We start from the raw sequence: 26,017 nt of genomic DNA on the forward strand, positions 1-26,017 counted from the left end.
TCTGAGAAAGAACATAGAAGGTTGAAAACGGTGAACACAGGGGTTTGTTTGTCATCCTTCATCTCAAACTGAACAACTTGAGTACTATGGTGTCATTGAGGAAATTATCAAAGTATCCTTCACAGCTGGTAGAAAAATTGAGATGGTACTCTTCAAATGCCGTTGGTTTGACCCCATCAAGGGTGTGAAGCCAAATGCGAAATTAGGTTTGGTGGAGATAAAGTGGTCTTCAAGGCTATGTAATTTTGAACCATGTTGAGGATATAACCATTAGAGTCACCCGCCCAGGAGGGGCTGGGTTACGTCATAATGATCATCACGTGAAGCCCAGTACCAAGCTCGAGGATGGCGGTTCAGTAATGGGCTTAAGATCCGGAGGTGGCTTAAGGCCCGTAGTGATAAACCGCCGTCATGGCAAGACTTGTAGTGTAAGGTAAGGATAGTTAAGAGTCCGAGCCGGACACTGTTATGAGCCGGCTGGGACTCTGAGAGCCGCTGGGCGTCAAGCTCTCTATATAAAGGGACGACCCGGCGGCGGTTCAGGGACAAGTAAGATCAAATCGATAACCAGGCAGGGCGGTTTAGCTCTTGGTCGTCGAAACCCCAAGCAATACAACCTCAACTGGACGTAGGCTTTTACCTTCACTGTAAGGGGCCGAACCAGTATAATCCTCGTGTCCTTTGTCCCGCCTAACCCCTTTAAGCTTCCTAGCTGCGATGGCTCCACGACTAAGTCCTTGCACGAGGACATCTGCCGTGACAATTCCACGACAGTTGGCGCCCACCGTGGGGCAGCGCACGGTGGATTTGAGTTCTTGAAGGGCAGCTTCGAAGGGCTCAAGGGATACGTTGTGGGCCGGATGACCAAGAGTCGTCGCGGCAAGCTCTACATCGACGATGCAAACTGGGGCCCCGACGCCGGCTCAATCGAGTACGGGTACCGGGTCCCCTTCGACGGAATCCATGTCTTCATTGGCAAGATTGGTGAGCCGGGCCCTGAGCCGGACCTCTGCGCCGATCTCATCGAGACGGCTCAGCGTCCACGACCTGCCCGGACTCTGCCTGCCTTGAAGCGTGCTTTTGTGGGATGCGTCCATGGAGGACTCTGTGAAGGATCTGGATCTGGCGATGAGACGGCCGCTCGCTCTGACGGCGAGTCATCCACAGAGGAGACCGATTCGTTATACCAACTTCAAGATGGCAGGCTCAGGGGTTGTTGCGATGGCGACAGTATTCTGGACCCCTTTGAGCCGCCGAGCCGGGTTGGAATCTTTATGGCCGGTGCACAACCTGTTCAAAACCCCGCCGCCGGGGCAGGAGGCCCTGTGCACTCGCCGGCTCAGGTGCTGATGGATCTCACAGACAAGATGACGGCCCTGTTAACCACTACGGTCACCCCAGCGGATCAAGCTCAACATGATGCGGAGGTGGCACAGTTAAAGCTGGACATCGCAAGAGCCAAGGAAGATCTAGCAGCAGAAGGGATCAGGATGGCTGCAGAGAGGGCGGCTCTCGACGCCCAGACTCAGCTGATTCAGGCGCAATCTTTCCGGCTCACGATGGATCAAAACACGTCCAATGAGATCATGAGAAGGAGGCATCAAAAGGCTCAATCTCGACTCCCTCCGGTTTATGATCCTCGAAACCTCTTCAACACGCCTGGTGCAGGGCCCAGTAACCCGCCAGAGATCACGGAGCCCGGGGCTGGAACGCCAATTCAGCCCCAAGTGATGGGGCCTCCCCAGGTGAACACTACCCCGCCTCAGTACGTGCCGATACCACCGGGTCATTATGCCAACCCGTTGGAAAACATGGTCGCCGCGGCGGCGCGACTGGCGGCTCTCCCAATCGAGGGCGACTCTCCAACGGCGGTCGAAACCCACCGGGTCAGAGAACTCCTTCAGACGGCTCTGGCGCAACAGGAGGCATATTCATATAGCCGGGACATGATTCATTCAACCCCCCATCCAGGCCGGAGTCCGAGTTATAGCAGACACATGGTCTCAGCGACCGGCTCAAGCAATGTCCAACGCCGTGACTTGCCTACTGGCCACGGCCCAATTCATAATGGAGCTTTTAACGCGGTAGACCAAGACAGAGCACGGCAAGAGGCGGAGCAGGCGCCTCAGTTGACGGCTTACCAGCCCCTCCCGGTTTATCTGACGGCTTCTATCAAAGCGGGTATACCTACGAGGACCGGAGGTGTCCCCTGTCTGGTGCCGGCTCTCCGTAATGAACGTCTGCCCAAGGATTTCAAAGGACCTAGGAAGGTACCTAATTACACGGCTGATTTACAGCCCGGGGCATGGATCGAGAGCTACGAGATGACTATGGAGTTGCTGGAGGTCAGCGAAGCGGCAATGGCCAAATACTTCACCATGATGTTGGATGGGACTGCCCGCACTTGGTTGAAGGGACTGCCGCCTAATTCTATCACGTCATGGGCAGAGTTAAAAGCCTAGTTCATCCAAAACTTCAAGGATACGTGTAGGCAATCTATGTCAATTGTGGATTTGACTAACTGCAAGCAGCAAGAGGGCGAGTCCACAACCCATTGGGTTCGCCGGGTCAAAGAGATAATACATTCGTCTGATAAGATGGATGCCAGCTCTGCAGTTTTAATGTTGGAGCAAAATTGTCGCTTTGCGCCCCTGAAGATGAAGCTCGGGCGGCTCAAGCGCGATTGCAATGATATGGGTACGCTGATGGCGGCTCTGGTCAAGTACGCCGACTCTGATAGTACCAAGGATCCCGCGTCGGATGATGAAAGGACAGGGAAGGGAAAGAAGAACGGCAATGGCAAGGGCCCTCAGCATAACCCGGCGAGCCAGGGAGGTAGCAAACATAAGGCTGATGGCAGTATGGACTTTGTGGCCAACGCCAATGCGCAGGGCAACAACCACCGTCGCAAGGGAAGACCACCTCCCCGAGCCGGGGGGTCAGGCCCGACACTTGAGCAGTTGTTGAATGAACCTTGTCCAAGGCATGGCTCTAGGGAGAAACCGGCTACTCATCTATGGAAAGACTGCGCAATCATGAAGGCCTTCAAAAATTCCAATGCTTTTAATGGCAACAATGGGCTAGGCGGCGGCTCAGGCGCCGGCGGCTTTCATGGCCCGGGCGGCGGCTCAAATTCCAATTCTCAGAATTTTCAAGGGGGCTTTAATCAGCAGTCCGGCCAGGGTCATCAGCAGCAGCAGCAGGGGGGATACCAGATCAATCCAAAGCAGCTCAATGGCGGGCAGTATCATGTGTTTACTACCAGTTTGTGCAAGCGAGAGCAGAAGCTCCATAAAAGGGCTGTGAATGCTGTTGAGCCGGCGGTTCCACGCTATTTAAGATGGTCTGAGCAGCCTATTGTGTGGAGTAGGGAAGATCATCCTCCCCGGGTGGATAATCCGGGTCACCTGGCATTGGTGGTGGCTCCTCAGGTTGGGGGGTATAAATTCACTAAAGTGCTCATGGACGGAGGCAGCAGCATCAACATCCTCTATTATGGACCTTCCGTCGTATGGGTTTAACTGATAAAAACCTCAGCCAGTCCAATACTGTTTTCCATGGGGTGGTGCCCGGTAAGTCGGCGTATCCAGTCGGAAAGATCAAGCTGGAAGTAGCCTTTGGAGATGAGTACAACTACAGGGCGGAAAAACTAACCTTTGAGGTGGTTAAGATAAGAAGTCCGTACCATGCTTTATTTGGGCGGCCGGCTTACGCCAAGTTCATGGCACGACCGTGTTACGTATATTTACAGCTCAAGATGCCGGGTCACAATGGGACCATTACGGTTCATGGCAGCCGAAAGATAGCCTTGGAGTGTGAGGAAGGTGACGCGGCTTACGCTGAATCTGTTTGTGCAACGGAGGAGTTGAAGTTTTACAAGGACAATGTTGACCCGACGGATATGACGTCTTTGAAGAAGCCAACCACGGAGCATGAGCCGGTAATGAAATTTAAGTCAGCTGATGAGACTAAACTTGTTGACTTTGTTCCAGGTGACTCATCTCAGCAGTTCAGCATCAGTGCCAATCTGGATCCGAAATAGGAAGGCGCGCTCATCGAGTTCATCCGTGAGAACAGGGACATCTTTGCATGGAAACCTTCCGACATGCCGGGTGTACCTAGAGAACTCGCTGAGCACACTCTCAATATTGATCCGAAATTTAAGCCGGTCAGGCAATTCCTCCGGCAGTTTAATGAGGAGAGGCGGAAAGCCATTGGTGAGGAGGTAGCCCGGCTCTTGGCGGCCGGGTTCATTGTTGAAGTTTTTCATCCAGAATGGTTAGCTAACCCGGTGCTCGTGCTCAAGAAGAACAGCACCTGGCGGATGTGTGTGGACTATACGGATTTAAACAAAGCTTGTCCGGTTGATCCTTTGCTCTCCCTCGTATTGATCAAATTATTGATGCTACGGCGGGCTGTGAGCGTTTAAGCTTTTTGGATGCTTACTCTGGATACCATCAGATCAAAATGGCAGTTAAGGACCAGGAGAAGACAGCGTTCATCACTCCCTTTGGAGCCTTCTGTTATGTGTCTATGCCTTTTGGGCTCAAGAGTGCACAGGCGACTTACCAACGTTGCGTGCAGAATTGTCTTCATCACCAGATTGGGCGCAACGTTCATGCCTATGTGGATGATATCGTGGTTAAATCCAGGGAGAAGGAGACCTTGATAGATGATCTGAGAGAGACCTTTGATAATCTCCGGGTCTACAAGATGATGCTTAACCCGGCCAAGTGTGTTTTTGGTGTTCCTGCAGGCAAGCTCTTGGGTTTTCTGGTTTCTCACAGAGGCATTGAAGCTAACCCGGAAAAGATCAAGGCAATCACCTCTCTGGCTAAGCCGGCGTGCATAAACAACGTCTAGCGTCTGGCGGGTCGCATCGCTGCGTTGAGCGGGTTTATAAGCCGGTTGGGTGAAAAGGCCATGCCGCTGTATCAGCTGATGAAGAAGACAGATAACTTTGTCTGGAATGATGCTGCTAATGCTGCTTTTGAGGATTTAAAACGACAGCTAGCTGATCCACCAGTCCTTGCTGCTCCTGTCGACAAGGAGCCTTTATTGTTGTATATAGCCGCTAACACGCGAGCCGTCAGTGTGGCTATGGTGGTGGAGCGTAAGGAAGCGGGTAAGGAACATCCGGTTCAGCGGCCGGTTTACTACATCAGCGAAGTACTCATTGAGTCCAAACAGTGGTATCCACATTGGCAGAAGCTTGTTTATGGTGTGTTCATGGCAAGCAGAAAGCTTAAGCATTATTTCCAGGGCCACCCTATCACTGTGGTCAGTTCTGCCCCCCTAGGAGATATCATCCAAAATAGAGAAGCCACCGGAAGGGTTGCTAAGTGGGCTATAGAACTTGGGCCTCATGGTCTAAAATACGTGCCGCACACTGCTATCAAATCTCAAGCATTGGTGGATTTCATCAACGATTGGACAAAGCTGCAGGTGCCTGAAGAGAAACCTGATAATACATACTGGACTATTCACTTCGACGGGTCCAGGCAATTGGAGGGCTCGGGGGGCTAGAGTTGTATTAGCTTCCCCTCGAGGTGACAAGTTTTGCTATGTGCTACGGTTGATGTTTCCCTGTACTAACAATGCAGCTGAGTACGAGGCCTTGCTCCATGGTCTTCGGATGGCTAAGGAGATGAGCTTAAGCCGGGTAAGGTGCTTTGGCGACTCAGATTTAGTGGCCCAGCAAGTGTCAGGCAAGTGGGATTCCAAGGACCCCCTCATGGCGGCTTATCGCCACGAAGTTGATGCCATTGCTGGCCATTTTCAGGGTTACCAAGTAGAGCACATCGATCGCAGGAAGAACGAGGCGGCTGATGCATTAAGCCGGCTAGGCTCTCAGCGAAAGCCGGTGCCGCCTAATACTTTCTTGAATATTTTGCATAACCCTTCTGTTAAGTTGCCTACAGAGGAAGTCTTGGCTGTTCCTGACCTGGAAGCACAGTTGGTGGCGGCTCTCCACATTATCCCAGATTGGACAATACCATACTTGGCTTACATGACCCGGGGAGAATTACCTGAGGATGAAACTTTGGCCAGACAAATAACCCGGCGGTCTAAGTCAATGATAATTATCAATGGCGAGCTGCATCGTCGCAGTGTCACTGGAACTTTCCAGCGTTGTGTTTCCCCTGAGGAAGGTCAAGAAATTTTACGTGAGATCCACGAGGGGGATTGTGGCCATCATGCCGGCTCAAAATTCCTTGTGGCCAAGGCTTTTCATCATGGGTTTTATTGGCTGACGGCTCATGCTGATGCAGAGGACTTGGTCAGTAAATGTGATGGTTGTCAGAGGTTCTCACGACGGGCTCATGTACCGGCTCAAGAGTTGAGGATGATTCCAATCACCTGGCCATTTGCGGTCTGGGGGCTTGATATGGTTGGGCCTTTTAAAAGGTCCAAGGATAAGAAGACCCACCTCTTGGTGGCGGTCGACAAGTTCACAAAGTGGGTTGAGGCAGAGCCAGTTAGTAAGTGTGACGCAGCCACAGCAGTTCAGTTCATGAAAAGGGTGATATTTCGCTTTGGTTTTCCACACAGCATTATAACTGACAATGGCACCAATTTGTCTAAGGGCGCCATGGAGGAATTTTGCCAACGAGAGCATATTCGGCTCGATGTTTCATCAGTGGCTCACCCTCAATCCAATGGTCAGGCTGAGAGAGCCAATCAGGAGATCTTGAAGGGCATCAAGCCCCGGCTTTTGGTCCCTTTGCAACGGACGCCGGGTTGTTGGGTGGAGGAGTTACCCTCCGTGTTATGGAGCATCAATACCACTCCTAACAGGTCTATGGGTTACACGCCTTTCTTCATGGTTTATGGAGCGGAAGCGGTCCTCCCTAGTGAGATCCGTCATGACTCGCCTCGAGTGGCGGCTTATGTTGAGGCGGATAATGAGCAGGCGCGTCAAGATGCTCTTGACTTGTTGGACGAACAGCGTGATGTGGCAGCAGCTCGCTCGGTGGTTTACCAATAAGACCTGCGCCGCTATCACAGCCGCTGGGTTAAGTCCAGGGTCTTTCAGGAAGGTGATCTGGTGCTCCGGCTCATCCAAGATCAAACAGACGCACACAAGTTATCCCCGCCTTGGGAAGGGCCCTTTGTGGTCAGCAAGAACTTGCACAATGGGTCATACTACCTTATTGATGTTCGGAAGCACAAAGATTCACGTAAATCGGAGGAAGAGACCCGTCGGCTGTGGAACATAGCTCAGCTTCGGCCTTATTACACTTGAGCCACTGGCTCTCATAATGTACATATTTCTATAGCCATGTATATATTATGATGAATAATAAAGCAGGACCTCTGCCCTTTTTTCCCCTCCAAAGGTAAATGTGTCATTGTTATTTTCATTATGATATCATATGATCATTTGGAGATTGATCCGGCTTATGATCGTATTCGAATCTAGCCGTTAAATATATGATCACTTGGGGGCTTCCTGTTCAAACATAGGTCGTATTCGAACCAAAGAGAACATAGCTGTCGATACCCACTTGATTGGTATATTGCCGAGCTCATTGGGGAGTTTTTCTTGATCATATTTGAATCATAGCTCAACCCCCTTTGGGAACCGACGTGGATCGTATTCGAATCAGCGTCGTTAAACAACTCTCAAGGTCATTTGGGGGCTTCCTGTTCAAACATAGGTCGTATTCGAACCAAAATGAACATAGCTGTCGGTACCCTCTTGATCGGCAACGCCAAAGCCACTGGGGGCTATATGATCGCATTCGAATCTTAGCTTAACCCCTTTGGGATGGTTCTCTGGTCGTATTCGAATCAGAAGCCCCTAAGTTTTGATCTTGTGGTTTGCAACAAGTTCTTTTGATAATATCACAAGTGGGCAAGGGTGGTTCTTATTCCATCGGCTTAACTTTGATTAATAATGTTGATAGCATACAATAAGAATTATAGGTGCTGGTGAACCGGAGTTGAGTTCTCAACCTCATTATTTGGGTTATATAAACCGGAAGTGTACCTGAAGGCTTGCAGCCGCCTAGAGACTTGTGATTTGTATTTCTATGCAGGACAATTAAAGACAACTCTTTAAGATTAAGGAAAGTAGATAATCAAACATAACCCGGAGGAATATAAAAGAGCAGCTTCAACAGAGTTAAGAGCTGCACACGTGCACGATGGCACGACAAAATTAAGTGTTTGTCCTACTCTATTACAGGGCTCCCCGAGTCCAAAAGGTGAGGCATTGTTTTAAGGCGTAACCATGAGCCGCCTGAGAAATCAAGGTGCTTGTTGGGTTGAAGCTCCCGGCTCAAACCTCTCCGCTCCTCCGGCTGTTTCCATGACCTGGAAGGTTGATGATTTCCAGTCAATGCCACTCAAGGCTTCAAATTGAGCCTCATCATCAATTAACCCGGCCGGGTCAACTTCTGGGGCGAAGGTATGCTTACGCGTCGGAGGGATCAGGCTGACTGCTTCATAGCGTGGGGTTGGGATCCTCTGATTCTCCGCGTCATAGCCCGGCTGATACTTGGTAAGGTCTGTGTCACTCCCAATCAAGGTGGCCACCGGGTGCACGCTCTTCACACAGGCGGCGAAGTCTTTCTGGTCAAAGGGGGTGCCGTCTTCCTTCAGGCTGGGGTATCCAAGAGCGATGTCGGCCGGGTCTAGCTCCGGTAGAAACGCCTTGGCCCGGCTCAGAGCAGCTATAGCTCCGGCTCTTGCAGAAGCCCGTCTTAGCTCTTGGAAGCGCTGAGGAAGTACGGCAAGCCGCCTGAGTACATCTGCCAGGTGAGTGGGAACTTCATTGGACAGAGCCACAACGGCTAAAGCACGTTGTGACCCGGTGTAAAGTTGCTCCACCAAAGTGTAAACCGCCTTCAGCTTGGTCAGCATGCTCTGGTTGAGGTTGGAACTCCTGGGACCTGCGTTACAAAGTCGAGTGAGCTGTTGGCAGTTGAAATGTTTCTGGGAACTAAATGATGTGAACTGATTAGAAATTTACCAAAGATTGCGGAGACCATCTGAGAGACATGGCGTTTTAAGCCGGACAGCTCGGCGGTTCTCTCAGTAAGAGTGGCCTCCGCCTGTTCGGCCCGGCTGAGCAAAGCAGCTTTTTCATCTGCCCAGGCTTTCCTTTCTGCTTCAAATTTTTTCTTCAGATTCTCTTGTGCAGATACACTGAGTTCAAATTTGGAGTTGGCTTTGTGGGTTTCACTTTCCTGGGTCTTCATCCGGTTCTTCAAATCAGAGATTTCCGATTGAAATTTCTTACAGGCAGCCTGTACAAATTCCGGGTTACAGTTCAGGTGATTACAATGCAATATTAAGTCCCAAGCACTTTGCAAGCAAAGACACTTGGCACTTGGGGACTAATGTATGCCGAAAGACTCTATCTACAGTGCCGGTTCATGAAAGTAAGTCCCGAGCACTTTGCAGGAAAAGGTGCTCGGTACTTGGGGGCTAATGTGCAAAGTTGCTCAACTACTTGATTAAAACATAAGGTAAAAGACCGGTTCACCTAGGCTGTTTAACCAGGTAAGCCGGTATTAAGTCTACAACATATTCTATCATAATAGACTTGGGGGCTAGCATGGTAAGGATGACTATGGAGTAAGCAAGAGAGTTGTACCTCAGATTTTTGCTGTATCTGCTTCACCATGTCAATTTCTAGGTCCCGGCTGTTGTGCACTTGACCAATATAACCAGCGACAATATCTCCAATGCTCAGATTGGTATAGTTAGTAATGCCTAGCCTGGCTCTACGGCGTTCCAGAAATTCCTCCTTAGCAGAGCACTTAGCCAGCACGGTGGGTCTTCCCGGTTCAACAAATTCGGTCCGAGTAATCACCACATCCGGGTCATCTGGGTGAGCCGGGCTGGGGATCTCCGGGTTATCAGAACCCTCCATAACTTGCTCGTCAGATGGGGCGGTGGTGGTTTCTGGAGTTGGTGCAGACGGCGGCTCAGAGGCAGAGGCGTTGGGTTCAGTCAAGACCGGCTTTTCGACCGGTTTATTTTTCTTTGCCCTCTTGCTGGGCTTTGCTTGTGCACTGAAAGTCAAAAGGTTAGTGCAAAAACATGAGTAAGATAAGCACAAAATAAGCTGATCATCATTACCCGGGTGCGGTCTTGAAAGCCGGCAAGTTAGATTGCATGGAGTCACCGGAGGAAGGTGAAGTTTCCTGATAGTTTGAATCAGAAGAATTGAGTGGTTGACGAGTGACGCCCGCCAAAGGATGAAAAGGATATAAGTTGGAGATAACCTCGGTCCGGCGCTTCCTTGATGCTTCAGGTAAGCCGGAGGAGAGGTCCGCATCCTTGTTGGTCCGGGTTTGCCTCCAGCTCTCATGAATCTGTCGCTTCAAAAGAAATTGAGGATCTTGATAAGCTAAAGGATGTGAAAATCTTACTTTCCGGGTTACTCTTCGGACTTTCAGCCTTGGCAAGGGCTCCGAGTCGGAGGAAAGTATAGTTACCTCTTCAATCACCGGGTTACTCGCTCCGGTATCCTCCTGCTGATAGTCAGTGTCAATAAGGTGGTTAAAAACAAACAAAAAACAAAAGAAGAGCATAAGAATCAAGGGCTACCTCTGACTCGGAGGTGTCATCCAGCTGAAGCAGGTCTGAGGCGCTAGGCTTACTCCCCTTTTTGCGGGGAGCGGCTCTCCTGGCGGCTTTTTTAGCCTTCCTGGCATTTTTAGCAGCCTCATGGTCATACCTGACCTTCCAGAACTTATCATTAGCCTGAAAAATACAACAAAGGTTTCTTGAAGTTGAGACGAAAATTGTTAAAATGGAAAGTAAGGTGCTCAGATCAGTAGCTTACCGCCGGAGCCGGGTTAGCTTTGCAGAAGGGACTTAAGCCTGTTCTCCTGCAATCTGCTAAGCTCTCGTTCAGAAGGGACTTGGTCATGTCATCAACGACGTCCTCAGGTAAGTTGTTGGGGCTGTGTCGAAGAGGATAATCCTTCCGGCCCGTGTAATCACACATTAAGCCGGGGCGGCGGCTTAGAGGAATCACCCGCCAGGCAATCCAGACCCGGACCAGATCAACGCCGTTAAGGCCATTTCCCATAAGAGCTTTGATTTTGTTGATGGTGGGGATAAGTGGTTGACGCTCAGCTTGAGATAATTTGTCTGGCAGGGGGTGATTTGACTCCAGACATAGGGCGCGAAAGCCGGGCAGAGGGTTCTCATCAGCCGGAGAAGTATCCTGGCAGTAGAACCATGTATGGTTCCAGTCCTTTGGGTGGCTTGGCGGCTCAACATAAGGAAAGAGACAATCCCTCCGTCGTTGAATTGAGATTCCACCAAGTTCCAAGCTAGGCCCGTTGGCGCATTCATTCTGGCGGTTCAGGTAAAATAACTCCCTAAAGAGTAGCAGGCTGGGTTCTTCTCCAAGGTAGACCTCACAAAACACTTGAAAGTTACAAATGTTCGACACGGAATTGGGTCCAATGTCTTGAGGTCGCAGATTGAAAAAGTTCAGAACATCTCTGAAGAATTTTGAGCCAGGAGGAGCAAAGCACCGGCTCATGTGGTCAGCAAATATAACAACCTCTCCGTCTTTTGGTTGAGGTCTCTCTTCGGACAGGTCAGGCGCACGGTAGGACATGACCTCCTTTTTAGGCAGGTAACCCGTTTTTTCAAAGTCATCTAAGGTGCTTTCAGTAACGTTGGACCTCACCCAGTTGCACGTAATGGGCGCCTTGGGAGCCTTGGGCGGCATTGTGGAAAATGGAAGCCTATGACAAAGGAAAATTTCTGGTTCAAATTTAAGCCGGAGAAAGATTTCAGTTTAGTACTCAAGATGGCGGCTTATGAAGGGGCCTAATGATATATGGCTAATGGTGTCGGGTTATCTAAGCCGTTGTGGATATCATAAGTAATTCAAGTTATTTAAAACTCTATTATGAATGAGCCGGAAATTTCGCAAAGCATGGCCTCTTTTAAGCCGGCGATATGAGCCGCCCTGGCTAACAGATGCAGTTCTTTTTTCTAAGTGTTGCACAAACAAGTTTCACAGATTGCAGGGGTAATTTTGGATCAAACGATTGTCCAGAAAGAAAAAATTTCTAGACCTAAAAACTGATACAGAGAAGTTCATAAGCTCTAAATGAGGTCTTTTTGCGAGCAAGAGGGATCTGCTAGCATAAAAATGGGTGAGAAACTACTACCGCAGGAATTTTGTACCATTTTCGGATCAAAAGGAACCTCGGTGGAGGAACTGCGAAGAAACCGAGATGAAACTATGAAGAACAGGGAAGAAAACATGGAACCCTAATGCGAATCTACTGTACGGGGTAGCAAAGATTTACTGGTGCCGATGAGCAGCGGAGGTCGCCGCCGTTTCTCTGGACTGACTCAGGGTGATGCAGTGGCCGAGGTTGATGAAGACGAGGGGCGCGGCGGCGGCGGCGGAGCTCGGGCTCTGGAGCGTCAGAGGAGGAAGACGATGAAGGAGAAGAGTGACGAAGGCCTATGGGCCGGGCCTATTTATAAGGGACGGCTCATAAATGGGTGCGAGAAACGAGGAGGCTGGAGACATGATTATCTTGCCGCAGAAACGCCTCTATTCTCGGGATGGTTATTAAGATAAGATCCGTTGGGATATGACAGAATAAAAAATGAATTTAATGGAAGATGACGTCATGGCGGGTTACCAGGAATCCAGAAGATGACGTCACGGCGGGTTATGACCTTCGCACAAGCAGAAGCCGGAAGATTTCTTCTTAAGGGGATTGAAGATTGACATGAACCGGTTCAAATCAATCTGGGGCCTAATGTTGAGGATATAACCATTAGAGTCACCCGCCCAGGAGGGGCTGGGTTACGTCATAATGATCATCACGTGAAGCCCAGTACCAAGCTCGAGGATGGCGGTTCAGTAATGGGCTTAAGACCCGGAGGCGGCTTAAGGCCCGTAGTGATAAGCCGCCGTCATGGCAAGACTTGTAGTGTAAGGCAAGGATAGTTAAGAGTCCGAGCCGGACACTGTTATGAGCCGGCTGGGACTCTGAGAGCCGCTGGGCGTCAACCTCTCTATATAAAGGGACGACCCGGCGGCGGTTCAGGGACAAGTAAGATCAAATCGATAACCAGGCAGGGCGGTTTAGCTCCTGGTCGTCGAAACCCCAAGCAATACAACCTCAACTGGACGAAGGCTTTTACCTTCACTGTAAGGGGCCAAACCAGTATAATCCTCGTGTCCTTTGTCCCGCCTAACCCCTTTAAGCTTCCTAGCTGCGATGGCTCCACGACTAAGTCCTTGCACGAGGACATCTGCCGTGACAATTCCACGACAAACCATTTGCCATGGCTCACCAAGCTACACAAGCTTATTACTTGCATTACGCATCCTCCAGGAGAGATCTTCGTGATTGGAGGGTTGTTTACACTATTCAGCCAAGTACCAACTTGAGTAACTTTGAGGACTGCGCAAATGACCCATCTGCTACAGATGAATATTTCCAGGAACGTGGTCAGCTGGGTTGTTATTCTGTAGATGGTGGCAAATTTGTTGATGAATCTACTGAGCCAAGAAAGGAGTCAGATGATGTGGAGCTTGATCCCTCTAAAATTTATGTAATAGAAAATCAAGGCAATAATTATGAGGGAGAAGAATCTTCAGAAGATGAATTGGACGAGAGTACTGATGAGGAAGAAGAAGATTTACCTGAAGAGGAAGGACAAGAAGAGACATATGAGACCGAAGATGAGGATGATGCAATAGAGCATGACTCTGAATATGACGATGATGATTACTGAACATTTATAGTTTTTGCACTTGTCATTTTCTGTCTTGGTACCAATAAATATTATATAGTGGCACAACTAGTGAATAATATAGTATGTTTACTATTGGTAGTAATACATATTACATAATGATTTAGTGAAACAACTATTGAACAATATATTATGGTTGATAGTATTTATAGTTTAGTTGTTACATAATGTTTTCTGTTGTTTTCTTCTTCTACTGTCATGCCTTTGGTAATCATCTACTAATTATTTTTTTATGTAGCTAATAAGAATGTATTTGTCACTATGTAAATAGGATGACCCGCTTGCATCATAGGCGTGTCTCAATGGCTAGGTCGAACAAGTCTTCTTCTAGTGCCTCCGTAGGAAACAATGGATCAACTCGGCCAACTGCACAAGCTAAAAAGCCTAGAACACCAAGAACTAGGACTTCAGCCGGTCTCAGACTAGAGGAAATTGACCGACCGCTTATAGTTCCCGTTGGCATGTAAGTATTAAATATTCCAATTGATTTACTTGTTGGAGCAATGTTCATGTGCTAACTACATTTGATCTTTATTTATAACAGGGCATGGGAAAGGCACCCATACAGCGCTCGTGATCCATCAACGGTGCTAGGTGCCTTAGTGCGCCAGATGTATCCACCGCCAATTGGTCCAAAAAATGATCAGAAACCGGTATTGTGTTGGGAGGACTACAAGTGGTCCCCTGGTCCAGAAGTAAGAACAACAGCTTCCAAAATAGTGGAAGAATTTTGGGTAAGCACACACACACACACGCACACATGCATACACACACACACGCACGCACACACACACACATTGTTTCTCTAAATGCTTTGAGAATTTTGAATCAATTTTTCTAGTACTTAGAATTCTGAAACAGAGTGAACATATTATATTTAGACATAAGAAGTCTAAAACTGGTGGATGGGTGGTAGTTAAAATTCTTTATTTTGGTCAAAACCATGACAAACTACTTGGTTTATCTATGAAGTTGGAAGCTTTGATGATTATGCATATGCTCACTTCCACAAATGCACTAGTAACTAACAAAAAATGTTTTGGGATGGTTTTTGGCAGTGGCGTTTCAAGTGTGACCCATCGGAGCAAGAGAAGGCAGATGGTGTTTTGGAGGAGAACTTAACTAGGAAAGTGAAGCTGATGCTACATGAGGAAAAGGCGGCAGCCATCAAAAGATTAAAGAAGAAGGGACAATTGCCTACAGAACTAACAGAAGAGGATGAGGATGGTAACCGCTGGCCAACTAAGGAAGCTTTAATTTCTGCAAAGAGAGTTGACTTTGGTACAGACGTTGGTTGGCGTCTACTATGTGAGCACTGGAGTAGTACTGAATTTAGAGGGTTATCTTTAACCAACAAGAGGAACAGACTTGCTAATGGGGACACGGTCTTCCATTGTAGTGGTGCTAGAAGTGTTGTCGCCACACGTCAATTTCTGGTACTATTTTCGTCAAACATCTTTCTGCTTACTGTTTAATAGAAGTTTCATTTACATTAGATGATGTGTCACACTTGAAATGCAGAAACTCAAAACCGGGAAAGATCCTGGAATTTTTGGTGCTTGGCTTCACACGCACAAATTGCATCGAGGGACTGATGAAGAGCAGATATGCAGTCAAAGAACTGCTGATCATTGGGTCAGTAAAATATTGCAACTTAGTTCCTTATAATCATCATGAGAACTATGTGCATAACACTGCAGTTTACCATTAATTTTTAATTTGAAAAGGAGGATTTTGATAAGGCAATGAAAAATGGTTTTAGTAACACGTCAATTTCTGGTACTATTTTCGTCGGTTTTAGTAATAGTTGACGGTGATCAAACATATCCGACGGTGATTGGACCCTCGGTTATAAGGGTCCAATCACCATCGGATATGTTTGATCACCGTCAACTATTACTAAAACCGACGGTACACCGTCGGCCATCTCCCGTCGGCCTTGCTTCGTCGGCCATTACAGTAATGGTCGACGGTACAGTCGGGTAATATTGTCACCTAGGTAGTAAGCCGACAGTGAGCCGCCGGGCATGTTATTGTGACCTGCTGGCTCATCTTAGCCCGACGACATTTATAGCCGACGGTTCCTCGTCGGGCATTTACTCTCCGACGGTTATTGCTTCCCGTCGGTTTTCAAAATAGTCGACGGTACATTTGTCCCGCTGGACTTAGTTATGACCATGAGGAGAACCAAACCGTCAGCTCATTAGATGGTCGACAGTGTATACGACCTTTTAGGAAACCTGTTAGCCGAGGGTGAGCGAACACCGCCAGGAAACCTATTAGTCGAGGGTGAGCAAACACCGTCAATTTATAAATTCACCAACAGTCTGAAGTCCCCATTGGCATTCTGTATATCCGAGACATATTTTCCACCATAGGTCATTACTCACCCCTCATATATTTCTTTCACCAAGGGGTGTTTCATTCCATAGCAATAATTCAAAATATTGGCATTCCAACAAATGCATCTCATACACAAGCACAAGGTATTGAGTTGCATCCAAATTGCATTAACCATAATTATCAAATGTCGAATGCAGAACAAAATAGTAACTGAGATAGGCCACATTTTGCATAAGATAAATTGTCTACTAAGACAAATTTGTCCATAAGATAATAAAGTGTTTCAAATATCTAACATAACTACATTTTGGCATGACTTGAAGATCATTAGACTTTTATAGCCAATCATCATCATCGCCATCGCCACCGCCATAGCCAGAGCCATAGTCATCCTCATCTCCATAGTCATCATATTCCCCATCGCCATAGTGATCGTAGTGCTCATCACCATACAGATCACCCTCGCCATAGTTATCATATCCCCCATTGCCATAGTAGTCATCCTCATCATCATTTCCATGACTTGTACTGCCTCCAGTCCTGCTTCCCATTCCCTAAGTAATGACAAGACTAGTTGTCAGTATAATGTAGCTGAAATTTAAGTGACCTACAGGGATCAAACTTAATTGTTCTAATTGATAGGTTATCTGCTAGCTGCTATATAACAGTATGATTATCCAACAATATGATGCCTATTCATCTTTCGATCCTTCACATGAAACTTTCAGAGGAAACATGAATCGCAGGAACATATATTACATACACATTTTCCAAGTACTGTGCATATCTATCTACGACCCCACTATCAACAGTGTTTACATTTTGCAGTCACATGACAAAGCCGAACGAGTAAACTAACAGACCACTATTGGCTAGTTTGGGCATATAGTAAACTAATTAAGAATGGCATGTAAAAAAAGCATAAACTAGCAGCATGTGCCCCAAGGTGAAATAATATTTGCATGTATATGTATTATAATTGAAATGCATATGTACAGAGGCTTTACCGAACATGATTCAACAATGCTTAGATAAAGGAAGAGTATCCGTAAGAAAAATATTCCGGATGGTTAGCCTAAATTCTTTCATGTCTACTAATTCGTTCCCTGCGACCTGAATAAATTATACATGAAGTACAAATAAATTATTGTTCATACTATCATATTTTTCCTATTAATGATTTTTGAATTAACATGGTTCAGTTTATCTAGTTTTGCACATAAGAAATGATAGCAAATTTAGATATGCAAGCAAACAAGGCATATGTACAGAGAAACAAGCAAGCAAGGCATATGTACAGAGAAACAAGCATGGCAACTGTAGGCTATCAAGTGTGGTCTTCACTGCATTTTTTTTCTCATAGATGTGCAGATAAACTTGTTCTATCAACCATCAAGTATTTACATGCAACATCAGTCATTTCTCTTGGGTGATATAATCCTTTAGAGGAATGCGCCAATATAGTTAACCATGCATTTCTTTTCTAAATCTGTAATTAAAATATATGAAGGATCTGCATCTGCTGCTACTTTCCATGACCAAAAATCCTGCACCTGACTTGCACACACAAATTCTTTCTTGATGTGCTAATACATATGCAAAGACAAACACATAAATGGTGGAACAACGAGAGGTCATCCCCAGACTTGCGAGCACGACGACAATGAACTAACCTTTTCGGTTTGGTGTTGAGGCACATCACCTTGTCCCCTTTGAAATCCGCCTTCAGAATATGATGGAGACTATGTATCATAGACAAAAGAAACATTACTTAATGGTTCAATTGCTAAAAGCCTACCATTGAGATGGGTATAACTTACCAAGTCATCTGCTGCTGATTGCATTATGCCATCAAAGTCGACTCCCCCTTCCTCAGCCAAAGACTACAAACATCAGCATGTCAGCACAAACCTATGCACTCAGACTCCAATTTACAAGAGAAGACAAGATTACCTGAACAACAAGCTCAATGCCTCGAAGACGCTTGATCTCCTGCTTCAAATGTTTGTGTTCTCTTTCTAGACGCTCCTCCTTAGGAGATTGCACCGGCTGTGAGGCCATCGCCCTTTTAGACTTAAACTTCGCCTTCTCTGCTTTGCTAAACAACTCATTAGCAATTCCCAGCCTGCCATGTGGCATTCTGCCTGCTGCTTCGTAGATGATTTGTCCATCTAAATCCGGGTGCTCCTCTTCCCAATTTTCTCCATGGGCATTTTTCATTGCCTTATCAAAATCCTCCTTTTCAAATTAAAAATTAATGGTAAACTGCATTGTTATGCACATAGTTCTCATGATGATTATAAGGAACTAAGTTGCAATATTTTACTGACCCAATGATCAGCAGTTCTTTGACTGCATATCTGCTCTTCATCAGTCCCTCGATGCAATTTGTGCGTGTGAAGCCAAGCACCAAAAATTCCAGGATCTTTCCCGGTTTTGAGTTTCTGCATTTCAAGTGTGACACATCATCTAATGTAAATGAAACTTCCTTATTAAACAGTAAGCAGAAAGATGTTTGACGAAAATAGTACCAGAAATTGACGTGTGGCGACAACATTTCTAGCACCACTACAATGGAAGACCGTGTCCCCATTAGCAAGTCTGTTCCTCTTGTTGGTTAAAGATAACCCTCAAATTCAGTATACTCCAGTGCTCACATAGTAGACGCCAACCAACGTCTGTACCAAAGTCAACTCTCTTTGCAGAAATTAAAGCTTCCTTAGTTGGCCAGCGGTTACCATCCTCATCCTCTTCTGTTAGTTCTGTAGGCAATTGTCCCTTCTTCTTTAATCTTTTGATGGCTGCCGCCTTTTCCTCATGTAGCATCAGCTTCACTTTCCTAGTTAAGTTCTCCTCCAAAACACCATCTGCCTTCTCTTGCTCCGATGGGTCACACTTGAAACGCCACTGCCAAAAACCATCCCAAAACATTTTTTGTTAGTTACTAGTGCATTTGTGGAAGTGAGCATATGCATAATCATCAAAGCTTCCAACTTCATAGATAAACCAAGTAGTTTGTCATGGTTTTGACCAAAATAAAGAATTTTAACTACCACCCATCCACCAGTTTTAGACTTCTTATGTCTAAATATAATATGTTCACTCTGTTTTAGAATTCTAAGTACTAGAAAAATTGATTCAAAATTCTCAAAGCATTTAAAGAAACAATGTGTGTGTGTGTGTGTGTGCGTGCGTGTGTGTGTGTATGCATGTGTGCGTGTGTGTGTGTGTGCTTACCCAAAATTCTTCCACTATTTTGGAAGCTGCTGTTCTTACTTCTGGACCAGGGGACCACTTGTAGTCCTCCCAACACAATACCGGTTTCTGATCAATTTTTGGACCAATTGGCGGTGGATACATCTGGCGCACTAAGGCACCTAGCACTGTTGATGGATCACGAGCGCTGTATGGGTGCCTTTCCCATGCCCTGTTATAAATAAAGATCAAATGTAGTTAGCACATGAACATTGCTCCAACAAGTAAATCAATTGGAATATTTAATACTTACATGCCAACGGGAACTATAAGCGGTCTGTCAATTTCCTCTAGTCTGAGACCGGCTGAAGTCCTAGTTCTTGGTGTTCTAGGCTTTTTAGTTTGTGCAGTTGGCCGAGTTGATCCATTGTTTCCTACGGAGGCACTAGAAGAAGACTTGTTCGACCTAGCCATTGAGACACGCCTATGATGCAAGCGGGTCATCCTATTTACATAGTGACAAATACATTCTTATTAGCTACATAAAAAAATAATTAGTAGATGATTACCAAAGGCATGACAGTAGAAGAAGAAAACAACAGAAAACATTATGTAACAACTAAACTATAAATACTATCAACCATAATATATTGTTCAATAGTTGTTTCACTAAATCACTATGTAATATGTATTACTACCAATAGTAAACATACTATATTATTCACTAGTTGTGCCACTATATAATATTTATTGGTACCAAGACAGAAAATGACAAGTGCAAAAACTATAAATGTTCAGTAATCATCATCGTCATATTCAGAGTCATGCTCTATTGCATCATCCTCATCTTCGGTCTCATATGTCTCTTCTTGTCCTTCCTCTTCAGGTAAATCTTCTTCTTCCTCATCAGTACTCTCATCCAATTCATCTTCTGAAGATTCTTCTCCCTCATAATTATTGCCTTGATTTTCTATTACATAAATTTCAGAGGGATCAAGCTCCACATCATCTGACTCCTTTCTTGGCTCAGTAGATTCATCAACAAATTTGCCACCATCTACAGAAAAACAACCCAGCTGACCACCTTCCTGGAAATATTCATCTATAGCAGATGGGTCATTTGCGCAGTCCTCAAAGTTACTCAAGTTGGTACTTGGCTGAATAGTGTAAACAACCCTCCAATCACGAAGATCTCTCCTGGAGGATGCGTAATGCAAGTAATAAGCTTGTGTAGCTTGGTGAGCCATGGCAAATTGTTCAAAATTACTTAGTCTTGAAGACCACTTTATATCCACCAAACCTAATTTCGCATTTGGCTTCACATCCTTGATGGGGTCAAACCAATGGCATTTGAAGAGTACCATCTCAATTTTTTTACCAGCTGTGAAGGATACTTTGATAATTTCCTCAATGACACCATAGTACTCAAGTTGTTCAGTCTCTGAGATGAAGGATGACAAACAAACCCCTGTGTTCACCGTTTTCAACCTTCTACGTTTTTTCTCAGATATCTCTGATCAAAAGCGAAAGCCATTCACATCATAGGAGCTATAGGAATAGGCTCTAGAGCTGCATCCATTAGCTAAATTCCACAAGTCCTCATCAGAATTGGGATCTTCTTTGCACTACAATGAAATGAAAAGAAAAACTCGGATTATGAAACATAGTAGTAGTTGAATGGAGAGGATATAATGCTAATTAAAATGTGCTTACAGCAATCTCAAACCATTCCACAAATTCGGATGCCATCATTTCATCAAGGCCCTCCGATGTCAAGTTTGGATGACTTGCATATTTTTCATCTTCAAATGTTCTGCAAATCCGCGTATGATTATAAACATCTTGCACACTTCAATTCTAAAATTACAAAGTATTCATCACTTACTCACGAAATCTATCAACAGCAGAGCAGTTAGTCAAAATGTACAACCTTGCTGCATTCAACTCTTCACGCGATAGTTCTCGGGCAATAGGCCTCCCATGTAGGTTTCCTACATGCTCAAACACATCTAAGGTGCAACCATCATTCTGCACGCGTGTTCCTCCATTATTATATCGAGGATTCTTCTTCCATATAGTGCGAACATGATCACTAAAGTAAAGAGAAACACAATTCGTGATCTCCTGCACAATACAAGCTTCAACGATTGAACCCTCCACTCTTGCTTTGTTTCACACTTTTAAACGAAGATAGTGCATTGCCCTATAACAAAATATTAGAAGTTTCAGCAATAAATGACATAAATATATCAAAACATAATGTATAGATCAATGTTATATAGTCTAACATACCTCTCAAAAACATACATCCAACGATATGCCACAGGGCCGCCAACCCTTGCCTCATATGGAAGATGCACTATCAGGTGTTGCATTACATTGAAGAAGCCTGGTGGGAACATTTTCTCAAGCTTGCATAATAGAACAAGAACCTCCTCCTCAAGTCCACGCATCCGTTTTGGAGCAATTTCTTTGGCACACAATTGCCGATAAAAAAAACTTAACTCTGTTATGACCTTCCATTCAGGTTCCGGGATGAAGCCTCGTAGGGCAACTGGCAGGAGGCGCTCCATGATGATGTGGTGGTCATGGCTTTTCAGCCCAATGAATTTGTTTTTACTCAAGTTGACAGTTTTACTCAAATTAGCAGTAAACCCATCAGAAAACTTCACTTCTTTAAACCACTTAAGGATGGTCATTCTATCTTCCTTGCTGACACAATATTTTGCTCTAGGTTTCTTCCACACACCCCTTGAATTCTTGTTCAGGTGTAGCTTTGGTCGATCACAATATAAATCAACATCAAGGCGTGCTTTGTTGTTATCCTTAGTTTTCTCAGGAATATCAAGGCATGTGTTTAGTAAAGCCTCAGATACATTTTTCTCATTGTGCATTACATCAATGTTATGGCGAAGCAGCAACTTCCGAAAATACTCTAGCTGCCACAAACCACTTATAGCTATCAATTGTGCTCCTTCCCAAACCCCTCAAATTCACTCTTGCCAGTTTCATCATGGACAAGACTTTGGAGTTCTTCATACACCTCTTCTCCGGACAAGTGCTTTGGTGGAGGATCTAAAACTGTTTTTTTCTTGCGAAAACATTTCACACTCCTACGAAATGCATGGTCAGTGGGAAGGAATCTCCTATGGCAGTCAAACCAGCATGGCTTTCTCCCATTCTTCAATGAGAATGTCTTTATGTCAGATCCACATATAGGGCAAGCAAGATTTCCATGAGTGCTCCAGCATGCTACTAATCCATAAGCTGGAAAGTCATGAATAGTCGAAAGCAAAGCTGCCTTTAAGGTGAAATTTTGCTTTCGATAACTATCATAAGTTTCTACACCATTTCTCCACAAATCATCAAGTTCGTCAACTAGAGGCTGCATAAAAACGTTTAGGTTCTTTCCTGGATGATCTGGACCGGGAATAACTAGTGCAAGGATCAGGTTACTCTGCTTCATGCACATTTCCGGTGGAAGATTATAAGGCACAACAAATACTGGCCAACATGAGTAGGAGGCTGCTTTAATACCAAAAGGTGTGAAGCCGTCAGTCGCTAGACACAGCCTTATATTCCTTACTTCCTCAGCAAATTTTTAAAATTCCTTATTAAATTCCTTCCAAGCTTCACCATGAGAAGGGTGAACCATTACTTCATCACTGTTATGAGGCCTTGCGTGATAGTCCATGTGCTTGGCAGTGCCTTGTGACATGTACAACCGTTGTAGCCTAGGAGTAATTGGGAGATAGCGCAGAACTTTTCTTGGTATCTTCGTAGATTTATTTCCTGCGGTTGTTTCCTCATATCTAGGTTCTTTGCAGATAGTGCATTTTTCTTTATTTCCATTCTCTTTATAATAAAGCATACAATTATTGGGGCATGCATGAATTTTGACGTAAGGCATTGCTAGACTATGCACAAGCTTCTTGGACCTATGGAAGTTTGCTGGGAGATCTTTTGCAGCATCGTCCTCAACAATGTCATGTATAAGAGTCATCATCTCATTATAACAAGCTTCTGACAGATTATGTTGTGTTTTAATAGTCATTAGCCTTCCTACAATGGATAGACGTGATTGTGTGGTCTTCTCATGCAAACTTTTGTCGGCTTCCATCAACATTTCATAGAATTTTTTGGCAGCTTTTGTTGGCTCATCACCTTTAGAAACTCCTTCAGCAACAATTGCATCAACTAGCATGTCATTCATTCTATCTCCATCCCCCACGTTATCATGCTCTACATTTTCAGGTGCATCAGACTCCCCGTGGCTAGTCCATCTCTCATATCCTAACATGAACTCATTGCTGCACAAGTGTGTGGTCATGACATCCCTTGTGCACTTATGACCGCAAAAGCACTTGCTGCAAGGACAATGGGATTTCCCGTCTACAGCAGCATCGGGCAATGAGAATGCATGATCTAGAAAATTATCTACTCCATGTTGCCAAGCATCACTGATCAACTTCCCTCATCTCTCTTTGTACATCCAACTACGGTCGACATCAACATTGCTACAAAAATGTAGAATGGAAGTAGGAGGTATAGTATAAGCATTGGATTTAATCATGAACGTAAAGTGTGATATATATTAATTATATAGTAACAATGAGAACATCAATCAAACAATTCTATATTTGGCCTACATTGGCCATAACTAACAAGATGGTCACTAGGAGCTCTATCCAAACAAGCTAACTAATGTGCAAGTTTATTAATACCTATTTCAACTTTCTGAACCAGAAACTGAGGGAACTATTCAGGTTATTCATGGCCATCAGAAGAACATACTAGTTGGGCATAAGTTGCTACTGTAGTAAACACATAAAACATAACCTTTTTGTGAGCATACCAGCTGAATCCTAGATTTAAGGTTCTACAAATATTCTCTCTGTTTCTTACATAATTAGTTCCCGGCTAACATGGTTTAGAAAGAAAAGAAAGAAAACAAGTTCAACTTGTACAACAAGAAAAATTGCCAAACTAAAATTATGAACCGCCAACAGACCAATACTGATGGTTCGTGCAGAAAAGAAATTGCAACGTACAAATAATGGACAATCAGCACAATCACGCAAGACAGAAAAGAAGAAAAGTACTCAAGGGGGTGTGAGAGAGACGAGGAGAGAGGGGAATGGGGAGGGAGAAGAGAATGATACCGTGGCGCCCCACTGTGATCGCTGCGTGCCGATTGATCGGCCATCGTAAAGGAAGCAGAGGAACTCCTGACTAGTCGGAGTGGAAGCAGAGGGACGTCGGGCACCCCTCGAGCTAGATTGGTTTGGAGAACGAGGATGTGTTTGTTGGAACAAATTGTCTCTGGTGTACGTGCTGATTAACTAATTGACCAAACAACTCAGTCTCCACATTTATTTGTGTCAAAATTTCCTCAATTTCAGTTTCAAAAAAAATCCCAAATTGCCTACTGTACTGTACTGTACTGACCTGAAGAGATTGGGCGTGGTTAGATCGTGGCCCGCCCAGACGTTGTCAAAGAAGTCGCCGTGCTTGCAGGAGGCAGGGTCGAACTGGACGCGGCAGCGAGGTAGCTCCGGAGCCGCCAGTCCTCGTCCGTCTTCTCCGCCAGTGCGGGCTCTCCCCACCCAACCCCCGCTTCCCCATCCAGCTCATGGCGACACGGGAACCTTCTGCTGCTGCCTGCCGCTTGACTTTGGGGTCAAATCTGAGACGAGAGTGGAGGACGGTGGCAAGTCAGGTGACACATCTAGGTGGCGACCGGCGTTGAGAGAGAGGTGAATGTGAGCCGCAGGACTGAGGGGATATAAGCGGCGGGGCTGGTCAACGACGCTTTGAGAAGGTCTGTATAGATAATATCTAAGGAGGCATATGTCACAACTTGTCTGAGGTCCACCTGGTATAGCACGCTAGGCTAGCCTATTTGGTCTTGAGTTCGAACCATGCGGTGCACTTAACTTTTGCACACGCGTTATTCATTAATTATTATAGTACGTATGAAATCATATAGGAGTACAATAACTTTTAACTTTTATTTTTTGGGCCATTTGTTTTTTAAATCCTATTTTTATTCTTAGATTTTCACAGTTAGTTTGGCACATACATGATTCCTTTTTTTTGACATGGCACATACATGATTCTTGGTATGATCATAATACATTTTTTTTTCCGAAAAATGGCCATAATACCTTGGATGATCCATTGGTGTGTTGTATTTGGTTCCACCACGCACCTTTTTTTCTTTTGCATGGTAATACGTGTCTCATTTCATATCATAAAGATCAAAGTACAAGCCACGCAAGGATCGACATGAAAAAGCTGAAAAGATAGCAAAACATCTCTGAGCTAGACACCAACGCTCCGTCACCTGCCCCCAGCACGACCACAACATTCACCGAAGAGAAGAACGACAGATCACCTCCTCACCCAAGCTCGACGCGGCTCCATCGCTGATATGCAACTTTGTGGACCTCCAAGGTGGCTCACCAAAACTGAAGTCATTGTCGCCCGGTACGCTATCGAACTCAAGGTCTGGCACCCCACCACGACTAAGACGGCGAAGGAGGAAACCACACTTTCCATCCATCAACCACAAACCCAGCACATGTTCCGTCTTCCAGATGTCGTTGATGCAGTCCACAATCTACATCCGCTCCTGGACTACATACCTCCCAAGCTCCGCGCTGATGTCGGGGCAGACGCCGGCCCGAGGACACATGTCCACCACGAGGATGTCGCC

The 26,017-nt window shown here is 45.6% G+C and overlaps 1 long non-coding RNA gene across 6 annotated transcripts; it reads right to left on the bottom strand.

The window, feature by feature from the left end:
- Positions 1-16,250: 16,250 nt before the first annotated feature.
- On the bottom strand, positions 16,251-25,106 carry LOC123145250 (uncharacterized). Of its 6 annotated transcripts, XR_006472201.1 has the most exons (13): positions 24,748-25,106; positions 24,462-24,641; positions 21,592-23,816; positions 21,185-21,502; positions 21,013-21,112; positions 19,613-20,924; positions 19,342-19,531; positions 18,636-19,011; positions 18,435-18,548; positions 18,058-18,342; positions 17,925-17,987; positions 17,778-17,846; positions 16,251-16,658 (listed from the first exon to the last, which is right to left on the bottom strand). It is a non-coding gene; the product is annotated as an uncharacterized lncRNA (long non-coding RNA). The 6 variants fall into 6 exon arrangements; XR_006472202.1 differs by lacking the exon at positions 24,462-24,641; XR_006472204.1 differs by having other exon boundaries at positions 21,185-21,423; positions 24,462-25,106.
- Positions 25,107-26,017: the final 911 nt, after the last annotated feature.

The sequence above is a fragment of the Triticum aestivum genome, chromosome 6D (genome assembly GCF_018294505.1).
Source record: "Triticum aestivum cultivar Chinese Spring chromosome 6D, IWGSC CS RefSeq v2.1, whole genome shotgun sequence".
Lineage (NCBI taxonomy): Eukaryota > Viridiplantae > Streptophyta > Magnoliopsida > Poales > Poaceae > Triticum > Triticum aestivum.